Raw genomic sequence first — 15,389 nt, 5'->3', positions numbered from 1 at the left:
GTCGACAGGAGAGTGATCTGCAGTCGATTTAGGGGGTCTTCACTGTCATTGCCACAGTGTTGATCCTCAGTAAGTGTAGACATACCCTTTCACAGAGCTGTTTAGATATCAGCTCTTTCACCAACGTCCCATAAAAACTATTACATCACCCACCTTGTTTCTCTCAGACAATATTTTTTACTAGCACAAATTCTGGCTGTAGGCCTGGTTCAAGCCATGTGGGCACTTTAGAAAATATTGCCCTGTTAGGGCTTGGTTGAAAAATTCCCAAAATGCATTTTTGACAGAATTATTTTCTCCCTGTGGAAAGAGTCAGATTTCCTCAACAATTTTTGGTTGTGGGGTTTTTTTGTTTTTTTTTTTGGGGGGGGGGGGGGTTGGGTTGGTTTTTTTTTTGTGTGTGGTATTTTTGTTGTTTTTGTTTTGTTGCTGGAAAATGTTTCACTTTTTGGGCAAAAATCTTTCAACAAAAACCTTCACAATGCTCCACTGGAGAACAAAACTCCATTTTCCAACTGGACAAGACATTCTGATATTGGTTTAAATGAGGCTTATTTGGGGTTAGTTTAATTCAGTTAGGAATCAGCCTAACCTAAACTTAATGATTAAAGGAGTAGAAAACTGGTTGTGTAGTAATAGACTCATGGAGCTTAATCTGTTTAGTTTAACAAAGAGAAGGTTAAGGGGTGACAGGTATCCCAGTCTTTAAGTACCTGCATGGGGAATAAATATTTGACAATGGGTTCTTCAGTCTAGCAGACAAGGTCTAAGAAGATCCAGTGGCTGGCAGTTGAACAAATTCAGACAGGAAATTTTTAACAGTGAGAGGAATTAATCATTGGAACAATTTACCAGGAGTTGTGATAGGTTGTCCATCAGTGCAATTATTAACTCAAAATTGAATGTTTTGTTTGTTTTGTTTTTTAATCAATCTAGATCAGCAGAATTATTTAGGGGACAGTCTCTGGCCTGTGTCATACAGGAGTCAGACTAGCTGATCACAGTGGTCCATTGTGCCTTTGGAATATTTGACTCTATAATCTACAGTAAGATGCTCTGAAACTGGCTTTGCCCTGGTTTAAAAATCATCCTTTTAGTTTATTCCTAGATTTGGGGGCCAGAAGTGACTACTGTGATCATCCAGTCTGACCTCCAGTGTAACACAGGCCAGAGAACTGCCCCCAAATAATTCCTGTTTGAACTAGAGCAGATCTTGAAGAAAAACATCCACTCTTGATTTTAAAATGGCCACCATGACCCATGACCGCCGGTGGGAACTTCCGAGGGGCCATTATAACCACCACTGGGAGTGTAACTGCAACTGAAGTTATGCAATTCAGAGTAGTCTAGTAAATAAAGTACTGGATGCTGGTGGTTAGGAAAGGGAGGGGATGAACTAGATGACCTCTCAAGGTCCCTTCCAGCCCGACATTTCCGTGATTCTGTGGGAGTGGTGTGTTGGCAGTGGGAGGTTTTGAATGGGAAGCGAAGATCGTAAAACTTCACAGATAGTAAGGTTATGTCTACACCACAAATAAAGACCCAGTGCAGCCTTGGGTCAACTGTCTCGGGATCGCGGGGATCATGCTACTTGGCTAAAAGTAGCAGTGTAGACATTCAGGCTCAAGCTGGAATCTGGGCTCTGAAACCTGAGGAGCAGAGTATGTCTCAGATCCCAGGCTCCAGCCCAAGACTGAATGTCTGCACTGCTATTTTTAGCCCCATAGCACAAGCCTGGCTCAGTTGACCTTGTCTCTGAGACTTGCTGGCACATTCTTATTTTTGTTTGTTTGTTTTGTGTGGTGTAGACATTCAGTTATTCAATTATGACCTGAACATTTAGGGTAAGAATTCCCAGCACAGAGTTATGCTCAACCAAGCACAGAACAGAACCCTCACTTTCAGTCAAACCAGCTGTAATGTTGACTGGTAACAGCTCGTGAACCTCAGGCCAAGCGTAATAGCCTATAATGGCCAATACGTTTGAATCATGAATGCATTTGAGAAAAACTGTCACATGCTCATAGATTAAAGCTGGAGGGGCCCATTTTGATCATCTAGAGAACCTCACTCAGTAATTCCTGCACTGTGCCTAACCATTTAGCAGGGTATATCATTTAGAAAAAGACATCCAGTTCTGATGGGAAGTCTACAAATCTATTAGTAATCTGTTCCATGGGCTCAGGACCAGCGCCTTGAAAAACTTGCATCGTCTTTCCAGTTTGAATTTTTCTAGCTTCCATCCTCCAGCCACTGGATTGCCTTAGGCCATTGTCTGCCAGGCTAAAGTTTCAAAGCAGGAGACTACGCTGATTTACCCCAGCTGAGAATATGGCCCTAAATGCATCAGTAGTTTCTTGACACTGCATTTGTACGTGGACAATTGGCAAATGGAAAAAGGCAAAATTCACTGAGCCCATTATGTGCTCCAAACCTTTTGCCCGGCTCTGTTCTTGTTAGCCATGAGTAAGCTGGATTCCACTGTGGCTTATGCCTCATCAGTACAACCATGAACTGTCACAATTGGTGATACATTAAAAGCATTACCAAAAAAAATCTTTAAGCAGATCTTAGCTGAAGTTGTTGATAACCACACACATTCAAATTAGAAATAAGGCACAATTTTTTTAACAGTGAGGGTAATTGACCACTGGAGCAAAGTACCCAGGGAAGTGATGGATTCTCTATCTCTTGAGATTTTCAAGTCCAAACTGGATTCATAGCTCCTAAGGTGAGAAGGAACCCCTGTGACCATCTAGTTTAACCTCCTGCATAGCACTGGTCAGAGAACTGCCCCCAAATAATTTGATGTTTTTCTAAAAGATCTGCTCTAGGAATTATTTTGGGGCCATTCTCTGGCCTGTGTTATACAGGAGGTCAGATTAGATCATCACAATAGTCCCTTCTTGCCTTCGAATCTTTGAGTTTTTGTTTGAACTGGAGCTGATCTCTTAGAAAAGTACCCAGTCTTGATTTAAAAATTGCCAGTGATAGAGAATTGACCACAGCCTTTGGTAAATTGTTCCACTGGTGAATTACACTCACTGTTGAAAACGTGTACACCTTATTTCCCATCTGAATTTGTCTAGCTTCAACTTCCAGCTATTGGATCTTGTTCAACCTTGTCTTCTGGGCAAGTCATCCCTCAACCGTCTCTTGGTTAAGCGAAATAGATTGAGCTCCTTGACTCATGTTTTCCAATCCTTTAATCATTCTCATGGCTCTTCTTTGAACTCTCTCCAGTTTATAAAGATACTCTTTGAATTGTCGGCATGAGAATGGGACACAACGTCCAGCAGGAATCACACCAGTGCCAAATACTGAGTAAAAGAATTTCTTTACTCCTACTCAAATTTCCTTGTTTATACGTCCCAGGATGTCTTTCTGGAAGATGCTTTAGCTGAACACAAGTTATTGGAATTAATGCACAGGTAACAGAGTGAAATTCTCTGGCCTGTGTTATGTAGGCGGTCTGGCTGGCTGACCTAAGGGTTCTCTCTGGCCTTAAAACCATCTGTGAATCTATGCCCCCTACCTGGTGCAGTCATTTACCTGAGACCAAAGTGTGCAGAATAAACACTTTGGGAATATTTTACATTCCCCTTGCACAAGGCAACATGTGGCTAAGCAGAGTCAGCCCCATGGAGACCAATCATGGTGGAACTTCCCCAGGGCTGTTATAACCGGAGCGTAGCTGCAATTTCACAAAAGAAACTTTTAATAGCCCCTGATGTAGCTAATTTGCTGGCTGCTTCTCTGGGAAGCCCCAAAGGCCTCGTTCATCCCCTTGATGTTTATTTACGCTTCCCATCATGAGATGGCTGGAGACGACTCGTGTTTTAATAAATCCCGGTGCAAGCGGCTGCAATCTTGCATCATTGTTCCTGGTGTGCCAGTGGGCCGTTCCCCCCACGGGGAAACATTTCTGCGCAGACAGAGAAGTTTGATGCTATGCCAAAGCGATGATGAAATCCAAATCCTCTCCATTCCAAATGTCTATTCTCAGAAACCTGGAGCTGGGGCTTGGGTCAAGGTGGGTTTAGGCTGTGTTACTGTGAATCGAAGACGTGTGTGAAAGGACCAGGTGGGAGTCCAATAGAAACAGTCCCAGGATTTTCCTGAATTCCAGTAGAAACAAGCTAAATAAATCCTCCCATGGGCTATTGCAGGAGAAGCATGGAAGGAGACTGCCTGTTGTTGTCATTGCTCAGCTCAAAAACAATGCAGAAAATAAACAGGAGTGCTGGGAAGCCGGGACAGGGCAAGCCCCCATGCCCCGACCCCATTTCCCCAGCAGGAGTGCGGGGGGAATTGCAGGTGGAAGGGGGGGGCCCACTTGCTCTGGCCCCAGGCCCCACAAAACCCTAATCCTCCCCTGCCTAAATCTCCCTTGCTGCAGATTAAGCCCATTACTTCTTGTCATGCTCTTGGTGAACATGGAGAGCAATTGATCCCTGTCCTCTTTATCACAGGCGCTATTGTTTTTCTGCTTTGGATGTGATCTAGGCAGGACATTCAGCAGTTCACTGCTGCGGCGATGTGCTGGCTATCAAATCTAGATAAACATTTGTAATCATTGCTACCTACCCAAGCCATACGAAAGAAGATGATCTCATGCCAGCGTTTGTATGTGCTCCCCATTACCCCCATCTCTATATACCAGAGTCTCCCATTCCTCCTTCCTGTTTTCCGCTCTTCCCCTGAATCAGTAGAGTTCTGCCTAGAACATTCCCTGAAGTTTAGGAATTGAGTCAATGTGGCACTCAGAAGGTGTCACATTCCAGACAGACAATGCCATCGATTTGAATGTCAGACCATTTTTGGTTTGGCCAACGACATGCCAAGCAGTGAGGTGTTCGACACTAAGATGCCAGGAGAGCTTTTGTTAAAGAAATATCGGAGGGGTAGCCGTGTTAGTCTAGATCTGTAAAAGCAGCAAAGAGTCCTGTGGCACCTTATAGACTAACAGACGTTTTGGAGCATGAGCTTTCGTGGGTGAATAACCACTTTGTGCATCCGACAAAGTGGGTATTCACCCACGAAAGCTCATGCTCCAAAACGTCTGTTAGTCTATAAGGTGCCACAGGACTCTTTGCTGCTTTTAAAGAAATATGTCATTTTAAAATTACCAGGTTGCTAGCACTTAGATGGGAGCTATCCACACACAAAGAGAGGGAGGCAGGCCCTTCCCCTGAGAGTTTACAGTCTAAATAAAAGATGGGAATGGAAATATGGGAACAGAAAGAACCCAAGTCTCATAAGCCAACACAATCCTGGGAGACGTAAACAGTGGACTATCAAGCAGGAGTAGAGAGGGTATTTTGCCTCTATATTTGGCACTGGTGTGACCACTGCTGGAATCCTGTGTCCAGTTCTGCTACCCAAATTGGAGAGGGGTCAGAGCAGAGCCACAAGAATGACTAAAGGGTTAAGAAAACTGCCTTACAGTAAAAGGCTCCAGAAACGTGATCTAGTTAGCTTAACAAAGAGAAGATTGCAAAGTGACTTGATCCCTGTCTGTAAGTATCTACATGGGGAACAAACATTTACTAACTGGCTCTCTGATCTAGCAGAGGAGGATCTAACATGATCCAGTGGGTGGAAGTTGAAGATAGGCAAATTCAGACTGGAAATAAGGTGTAAATTGGGTTCTCAAACTAGGGGTCCGGACCGCTCAGGGTCACAAGGTTATTACATTGGGAGTTGTGAGCTGTCAGCCTCCATCCCAAGCCCTGCTTTGCCTCCAGTATTTATAATGGTGTTAAATAAACAAGTGTTTTTAATTTATACGTGGGGGTCACACTCAGAGGCTTGCTGTGTGAAAGGGGTCACCAGTACAATAGTTTGAGACCCATGGGTGTAAATGTTTAACAGTGAGAGTAATTAACCATTAGAACAATTTACCAGGGGTCATGGTGCAATCTCCAGTACTGACAATGTTTAAATCAAGATCGAATGTTTTGTGTTGGGTTTGTTTTTTTAATTGATCTAGTTCCGCAGAATTATTTGGGGGCAAAGCTCACAGCAGCACCTTGCAGACTTCTTGCTAATACCATGAGCGAAGAAATGGCCACCAAGTAGCCCTCAGGTCAATAATTATTTGTATTGTGCTAGTGCTTAGGATCAGGGCCCCATTGTGCTAAGCACTGTACATTGAGCGTATTATGGTGGTGCTAGGCACCATTACACTAGGTGCTGTACAAACACAGAACAAAGAGACGGGCACTGCCCTGAAGAGGCAATAATCTAAGTACTGTATAAGCCAAGAGTCACCAGGTGGAGACGGGCAGACGGGAGGCAGAAGGAGACAATATTGGTCCACATGGTGGGCAGGGAACTCAGCTCATCAGCCCCTTACCTGATGTGAAGTTGTTTGTAGGAATGGCTGCAAAGGGGAGTTTTAGGATGGGGTTGGGAGGCAGATAATGAGGTGGGTTTGTGGGGGTTCACGGGGAGCTCCTCCCAAGAGTAACAGGCAGCAGGGGAGAAAGCACCATGGGGCTTGTTTGAAAATGTACCAAGGGGGTGATGGATGTAGGGATTTATCATCCCTATACTGATCTGGGTAGAAAAGGTGCAGCGCTGGATCGGGGTCGTGTCCGGGCTCTCAGGGAGGGTTGGCGTGGGGCTGTCTTGGAAAAGCGCCGGCAAGACGGAAGCCCGACTATAAAAAAGAGGCGAACAAGGCTATAAATCACTCTTTATATAATCAGGGATTACGTCTTTGTAATTAACCAATCAGTAATGATTAGATGCATGATAAGTGCGTGATATTTGCCCGCTGTCCAATAAGGAAAGATTCTAACATGGTTTGGTGCTGCGTGTTAAGTGTTATGTAACGTAACAAATAGCTATATAATAAAGCCGTGAATAAACGGATTTGATTCAGCCTGCAACCACATTGGTCATGTGCTTAGTCCGGTCCGCATGAGATACCACAGATGGAGGGCTGGATCGCAGGCTGGCTGGAGGTGGGAGCCAACATCTTGAGAGCAAATCAAAGGATCAGTCAGGTGGGGATTGGCCCTGAAGGGCCTTGGACGTAATAGCCACAATGCACTTGTCATGAGGAGGGTAAGCGGCACTATCCCTGGGTTATATCAGTGGTACTATCCCTGGAAACCAAAACTGGGCCATTAAGGAACATTGCTCCAGATCTGATCTAGGCATGGAACTCAGTTGTTCCCAGCTCCTAAGCCTGTCCCCACACCATGATGCCACGCCACCCTTGATCCCAATGGTCTGTGAGATGCTCTGTGAGTGTAGTCGGAGCGCCAGCGCTGGGAGAGAGCTCCCAGCGCTGCACGTAAACCACATCCCTTACGGGTGTAGCTCCCAGCGCTGGGAGCCGTGCTCCCAGTGCTGCAGCACTGATTACACTGAGGCTTTACAGCGCTGTATCTTGCAGCGCTCAGGGGGGTGTTTTTTCACCCCCCTGAGCACGAAAGTTGCAGCGCTGTAAAGTGCCAGTGTAGCCATGGCCTGTGTCAGTCTGCCAAAGAAAATCTGCACAACCCCTTCTAAAGAGAAGCCTGGGAGCTGACATTCATAACTTTGCTAGATGGTGAAGATCATGAACATAGAGACACCAGATGTATGGCTCATTTCAACAATCTATGACCTACTCCGCCTCCTCCTTTGTCCTCGGACTGCAGCGGTATTAATGGGCCATTCCACCTTGAATGGTCTCTGACAATATGTGTTAACTCCTTATCTTAACTCTTCCATCTTGTATTGAGCTGTGACACTCTGAGCACCTTTTCCAGCCCTGAAGAAGAGATCTTGAAAGCTTTGGATCTTGAAAGCTTGTCTCTTTCACCAACAGAAGTTGCTCCAATAAAAGATATGACATCATCCACCTTGTCTAATTAGACATAGGAACTTAGACCACAGGATTGGAAGTAACCCCGTTGGGTCACTGAGTCCAGCCCTTGCTAGTAAAGACAATCCCATCATAGAATTCCTTTCAAAAACTATTAAAACTCTATATTCAAAGCAGTTAGCCTGGTTTCCCCCAACTCCTCCTATTCCAGAAATCTCCCTTCCCTGAGGGTCCTTCTCATGTCCAGTCTCAGTTGTATGTCTGTACAGCAACTGGCACAATGGAGGCCCAATCTGGGCAGAGGTGTCTAGACACTGTGCCGTCCTATCAATGAGACATAATAAGATCCAATGGCTGGGGCCATGTCTACATCTAAAATTTTGCAGCACTGGTTGTTACAGCTGTATTAGTACAGCTGTATAGGGCCAGCGCTGCAGAGTGGCCACACTTACAGCAACCAGCGCTGCAAGTGGTGTTAGATGTGGCCACACTGCAGCGCTGTTGGGCGGCTTCAAGGGGGGTTCGGGGAACGCGAGAGCAAACCGGGAAAGGAGACCAGCTTCGCCGCGGTTTGCTCTCACGTTCCCCGAACCACCCTGCAAACCGCAGGGAAGGAGACCTGCTTGTTCGGGGAACGCGAGAGCAAACCGCGGTGAAGCTGGTCTCCTTTCCCGGCTTGCTCTCGCGTTCCCCGAATCACCCTGCAAACCGCAGGGAAGGAGACCTGCTTGCTCGGGGGTTCGGGGAACGAGAGAGCAAACCGGGAAAGGAGACCAGCTTCGCCGCGGTTTGCTCTCGCGTTCCCCGAACCACCCTGCAAACCGTAGGGAAGGAGACCTGCTTGTTCGGGGAACGCGATAGCAAACCGGGGAAGGAGACCAGCTTCGCCGCGGTTTGCTCTCGCGTTCCCGGAACCACCCAGCAAACCGCAGGGAAGGAGACCTGCTTGCACGGAGGTTCGGGGAACGCGAGAGCAAACCGGGGAAGGAGACCAGCTTCGCCGCGGTTTGCTCTCGCGTTCCCGGAACCACCCAGCAAACCTCAGGGAAGGAGACCTGCTTGCTCGGGGTTCGGGGAACGCGAGAGCAAGCTGGGGAAGGAGACCAGCTTGATTACCAGAGGCTTCCTCAGGTATGCTGGGATACCTGCTTATTCCACGGAGGTCAAGAAAAGCGCTGGTAAGTGTCTATACTTGATTACCAGCGCTGGATCACCAGCGCTGGATCCTCTACACCCGAGACAAAACGGGAGTACGGCCAGCGCTGCAAACAGGGAGTTGCAGCGCTGGTGGTGCCCTGCAGATGTGTACACCTCCTAAGTTGCAGCGCTGTAACTCCCTCACCAGCGCTGCAACTTTCTGATGTAGACAAGCCCTGGGAGAAGAAGCCAAACAAATTCAAAGTAAACTAAGGCACACTTTTTTAACAGTGAGGGTAGCGAACCTTTGGGGCAAATTCTCTGGCCAGTGCTACCCAGGTGAGATGAGATGATCACAAAGGTTTTCTGTCGACTTAGCTCCTGCCTTTCAGGGAGGCGGATTGCCAACACCGATGAGAGAAACCCTCCTGGTGGCATAGCTAGTATCTATACTGAAGGATAAATAAATTAAAAATTGTGGGGTTCTCAGATACTGCGATAAAGGGGGGCAACAAAGTACCCCATCACCGTTGTATTTGAAAGCCTAAGATACACAGCATTTTTTCTGAATTCATAGATTTTAAGGCTGAAAGGGACCATTAGATCATCTAGCCTGAGCTCCTGGTTATCACAGGCTATTAAATTTCACTATGTCACCCCAGCATTGGGGCCAATAACTTCTGTTTGACTAAAGCATATCTTCCAGAAAGGCATCCAGTCTTGATTTGAATCAGCACCCTGCTCAAAAGCAGCTGACTAAAACAGAACCTGGACAAGACAGAGAGGACTTTGGCAGGATGAGAATGAGTTCCCAATAAATAGTTTTCACCATTGGAGTTCTGTACCATAGTCCACTTTACCCAAATGCCTGTTAGTGTCCAGGGAAATAAGCCTGGAGCTGTAGGAGAAAGAATATTGAGGAACAGAGAACCGCTCTTGGATAAACTCAGTTTGAGCTTAATGTACAAAGGAAGTTTTCACTTTAGACAAGTGAAGACATATACTTTACCAGAGAAGATTCACAGAATCATAGAAGATTAGGGTTGGAAGATATCTTTAAAGATCTCTGAATTCTCCAAACCAAGGGCACATCTTCACTAGGACAAAATAAAATGCACTCTTAATTTAACTAACGGAAGTTCACAAGGATTTTACATCATGTTAGTTAATCTGAGTTAAGAACAAATCCCCAGTGCAGACACAGCTTTAGTAGCTAAGCACTTGAGAAAAAGGGCAGATAGGTGTGAAGGTTGCCGACAATTTTAGGTGCATCCCTGCGATATGTCACAGAGTTTAAATTAGAGCTGTGTGAATAATTCATTTTTTTGGTTCACTGTAAGTTCCAAAAACTAACATAATTTTTTTAAATCATTCAGGGTTGACCAGAAACAATTTTTTTTTAATTTCAACAAAAACGTTAAAAAAAGTTTGACCCAAAATGAAACATTTTGTTTTGATTTTGAGCCTTTTAAAAAACAATAAATAAATAAATAAATAAAAGTCAAGGAAATTTCTAAACAAATAGTCATTTTGAATCAAAACACTTTATTTAAAAAATGTTGAAACAAAATACTTTTATTCTGAATTTTTTGACGCTTTTTTTGCGGGGGGGGGGGAGTGGGTTGGTTATTTTTTTACCAAAACAACAAAATCAAACCAAATTCCTAAAACGTTTCAGTCAACCGGAATCTGCATGTCAGCAAAAAAAAAGTCTCACCCAAAAACCTTCACCTCTCTCTAGTTGAAACTTTCACTCCCCTTGAGATTCCAACATTTGTGGAGTTTATTTGAGGAATTTAACCAGCTCATGAGATTTATTCTGAAGCTATTTCACCACAGGAGAGCTGTACCATCGTCCACTTTACCCAGTCAAATGCCTTTTAGTATCTGGGGAAATAAGCCAGAAGCTATAGGAGAAAGGATACTGAGGAACAGAGAACCGCTCTTGGATAAACTCAGTTTGAGCTTTTAATGCACAAAAGTTTTCACTTTACACAATCTACCTGTTGTTGAATTGTAAAAATCACCATTTAATAATCATTGGCTGAGACCAAGAATGATCACTGGGTTCTTCAACCTCCCCTCTCCCCCCTTCCTCCCCCCCCCAAAAAAAGAATCAAAGAAATATTAGCTAGGGATATTTACATTCCCCTCTATAAATTCTGGATTCCAGCTGCCTCAGTATCAAATCCCCTTCACTGAGCCATGCACTCAGGTACACACACAGGGCGAGGAGGAAAAAAACAGAATAAGCAACTCTTAGACTTCAATGCAGAGAATTACATCCCCAAAAGGCATCTGTTGTAGCAGGGTCTTCAGCTCTCTCACTCCACTTCACTCCGCTTTGCCCAGAGTGCACTCCAGAGACGAGATGGGAGCCCAAGGGCTCTGAACGTCCTCCAGCAGCATCCGTGCTGCTCAGACCTGCCCAGAAACGTTCAGACTCTCCGTTTCTCAGGAAGCAGTAATGAAACCTCCCCTCAATTTTCCATGCGTCTGAGCCGCAGAACTAGATCCTGATCCAGAATCTGTTGACTTCAAACGGGTGACTGGTGATTGACCGCAGCGGGTTTTGGATAAGGAGAGAGCTGGATTTCTACCCCCTTCATAGAGCAGTTTCTTGCCGGCTGGCTATGGCTTTCCCTGAAGGATTCTTTGTCTGCCATCAGCAAGTGTTTTGGTCAGTCTTCCACCCTTAGATATTGGGGTCAGAGAGAGCCCCATTGCTCTTACCTGCACAAACAGGTGTCTCTTTCAGAGCCCAACAATTTCACCAGCATGTTATTAGCAATGTATGTGCCCAGTGCATCATTTCCCAGGACTCAGAACATTCAGGCTGGTCTGCCGTGGGTTCCACTCATCCATCCATCACACAGCTGGCTTTGGTCAGTACCTTTGGTCATTATCTCCCCGATCTCTAGTCCATCTCGCTGGACCCAGACCTGTGCAGGGGAAACCCCCGGCCCCCCCCCCCACACCACACACACATTCTAGGGCAAGGATAGCCAATAGGCAGATTGTGGGCCAAATCCAGACCACCAGACACTTCTGAACGGACCCTGAAATCTCTTAATTTACTTCACCATTATCATTATTGATTTTTTTATTATTTTCTCTAGAGTCTGGACCTTGACCAAGAAATTTGGACTGTGACAAAAACGAAGGGCCTACCCCTGTTCTAGGGGAACTGGGCCTCTGCTCCCCCTGTCCTCCCCCACCCACGTGGCCTTGGGGGGAAACTGCAGAGAGGAGCCAGCCAGCAGGGGACAAAAGCAGCCAAAGCCTGGATTTCTGGTTCTTCAAACAATCTACAGTTTTGACTAGGCTGTCTCTGCCCTGTGCTGATCAGCTGTTTGCTCCACGCCTCCCCATCCCTTCTCACAGTCTCTTCACCTCATTTTCACTACACACCTGCCCCTCCTTCCCTTCCGCTGATCCCCTCCAACCTCCCTCTCAAAAAATCACAGAACACCCAACACACATACACCCCTTGCTGGTTTCTCTCTCTCTCTCTCACACACACACCCTACCTTGCTGGTTGCTTTTATTACACACACTCTCTGGAGCTGGTTCCCACCGGTTCGCGGGAACCGGTTGTTAAATTTAGAAGCCCTTTTAGAACCAGTTGTCCCGCAAGGGCTTTTAAATTTACCAAAGGCCCCAGCAGCTCCCTGCCCTTCCCCTGGCCTCAGCTCACCTCACTCCGCCTCGGCCTCCTCCCCTGAACGCTCCCGAGGCTTCTCCTCCCCCTCCCCGGCTTCCCGCGAATCAGCTGTTCGCACGGGAAGCCTGGGAGAGCTGAGAAGGAAACAGCGGTTTCCTGCAGGTGAGCTGGGGCAGGGGGATGGGGGTGCAAAAAGGGCTCCAGGCGCTGCACGGCTCCGGGCCGGCCCCTGGGCCTGGCCGGCTTGCTGCCCTGACTCTGGCTCCGGCTCAGCCCGGCCCCAGCCCGGCCCCTATCTCCAGGCAGCGTGGTAAGGGGGCAGGGAGCATGGAGGGGGGGGTGTTGGATAGAGGGCAGGGGAGTTGGGGGGGTGGATTAGTGTCAGGGCTGTCAGAGGGCAGGGAACAGGGGGATTGAATGGGAGCAAGGGTCTCGGGGGCAGTCAGGAAGAAGCAGAGGTTGGATGGGGCGGCAGGGGGCAGTCAGGGGACAGGGAAGGGGAGTTGATGGGGCAGGAGCCCCAGGGGGGCATTACCCCCTCGTGGGGTGAGGAAGAGGGAACTGGTTGTTAATATTTTGGCAGCTCATCACTGATTCTACCTATACACACACACACCCTCCCTCCCTCGCGAGTTGTTTTTATTCTACACACACAGACACACCCCTTGCTGGTTGTTTTTATTCTACACACACAGACACACCCCTTGCTGGTTGTTTTTCTCTCTCTCTCACACACAAACACACACACACACACACCCTTTGCTGGTTGTTTTCTACACACACACACACACACACAACCTTGCTGGTTGTTTTTATTACACACATATGCACCCTCCCTCTCTCCTTCGTAGGCTTCTTTCTTGTAGATTTTGCAAACTTAAATTAGCAGTGCAAACAGACGCCCATCGTGAGACACACAACGGCAGCCAGGGAGCCAAGTGCCTCCTACCCCCTGCCTGAACAAAACCTGTTTATCACTTTCTGATGACCACTCTTAACTAATGCCCCTTAAGAACCTCAGTATAGAGACAGAACTGCTTAAATCTCATCCATCTCACAAGGCTTAAGATGACCAGTGGATCACTGGCTCTTGGCAGAGACCTCAGACACCACCCTTTGGCGCATTATTAGGTAGACGATAAATCCAGGGGATCCCTAGAAACCCCACACACCCCCTTATGCCCTCTGGATGTTTGCTTCAAGGGATCTCTGGGTCACACCTCTCTTCTTCCAGTAAGAGCAGTCACTGGCTCTTAATAAGCTGCCATTCCAAGCTTTTTTTGCCTGTACACTGTACCAGAGCCCGCATTTGCTTTGCCCTTAATATGTAGTTTCCTTAAGGGATTCTTGAAGTGCGATGCATCAGCCTTCCCATTCTTTGCTCAGCTGGTGCAGTATTCCCCACCCCCACCCCCCGGCGCCTGTCCCATCTGTCCAGATCGTCAGCTGTTCGGGGCAGCTCTCCTGCTACTCAGTGTCTGGGTCACACACTGGAGCCCCCTTCTCAGCTGCCCAGTGGGCACTACCTTAATAAACCAATTATTTTTTAAAAAGGCCTATCTGCCACATAAATCCAGCTTAAGCCTTCAGAGTAAGACTCGGGCAGGGCGACAACATTAGGCTGCTGCCTCTCAGCAGGCAGGTGGAATTTTGCCCGCTGCCCTCAGCACCGTCTCGGAGCCAGTGGTGCAGGGATGGACTTTCCTAGGGTCGTACATCCCAAGGCCACAAGGGATCACGGGGATCATCTAGTCTGACTTCCTGCGTAGCACAGGGCAGAGAACCACCCCCAAGGAATCCGTCTGAAATAGCGTGGATCTTTTGGGGGCCTGGGGGGAGGGGAGCCATCCAATCTTTATTTAAAAATGGCCAGCAATGGAGAATCCACCACCACCCTTGCTCCCATCGTTCAGCACCCTCATGGTTAAAATGATATTTCTAGTCTGAATTGGTCTGGCTTCAACTTCCAGCCATTGGATTGGGCTGGACCCTAGAGACCATTATCAAACATTAGTTCCCTATGGAGATACCTAGAAACTGTGACCAAGTCATCCCTCAACCTTCTCAACAGACTGAGCTCCTGGGGTCTCTCACTATGAGGCAGGTTTTGGGACCCTTTAATCATTGTGGAGGTTAAGGCTAGGTTTACAGTGTGTGTGGGTGGGTGGGAGGGGTGTCGACCTAAGATATGCAACTTCAGCTACGCGAATCGCATAGCTGAAGTCGGCGTATCTTAGGTCAATTTACCTGGCCGTGAGGACAGTGGCAAATCGACCGCTGCCGCTCCCCCAACTCCACTTCCGCCTCTCGCCATGGTGGAGTTCCGGAGTCGACAGCACAGTAGTGTAGACGTACCCTAAGATTTTGTCAGTTATTTTTAGTAAAGTCCCAGACAGGTCACAGGCAAGAAACACAAATTCATGGAAGCCTGAAACCTGTCTGAGACTTCTACTACAGATAACTGTTGGGGGGAGAGGTTGGCAGCCTGAGTCCCACTGTGTGTGTGTGGGGTGGGGGGAGAAACAGATGGACACATGACACAGGTCCCTCCAGGACCAGCTACGGCCAGAATGGGGGAGGGAGAGCTCCAGCCCCGGCTGTTGAAGGTGGGGAAGGAAGGGATGGCCTTGGCTCAAGCCAGTGGTGAGGTGGGACAACCACGGCCGCTGTGGGGGGGACAGACAGGGGACAGCTCCAGGCCCATCCGCTGACTGCTCTGGCCACAGCTGCTAACCATCCCAGCCACTGACCACCTTGGCTGTGGGG

This window comes from Gopherus evgoodei, unplaced genomic scaffold (assembly GCF_007399415.2).
Source record: "Gopherus evgoodei ecotype Sinaloan lineage unplaced genomic scaffold, rGopEvg1_v1.p scaffold_35_arrow_ctg1, whole genome shotgun sequence".
NCBI classification, from domain to species: Eukaryota; Metazoa; Chordata; order Testudines; family Testudinidae; genus Gopherus; species Gopherus evgoodei.
Note: the sequence above shows the minus strand (reverse complement) of the source record.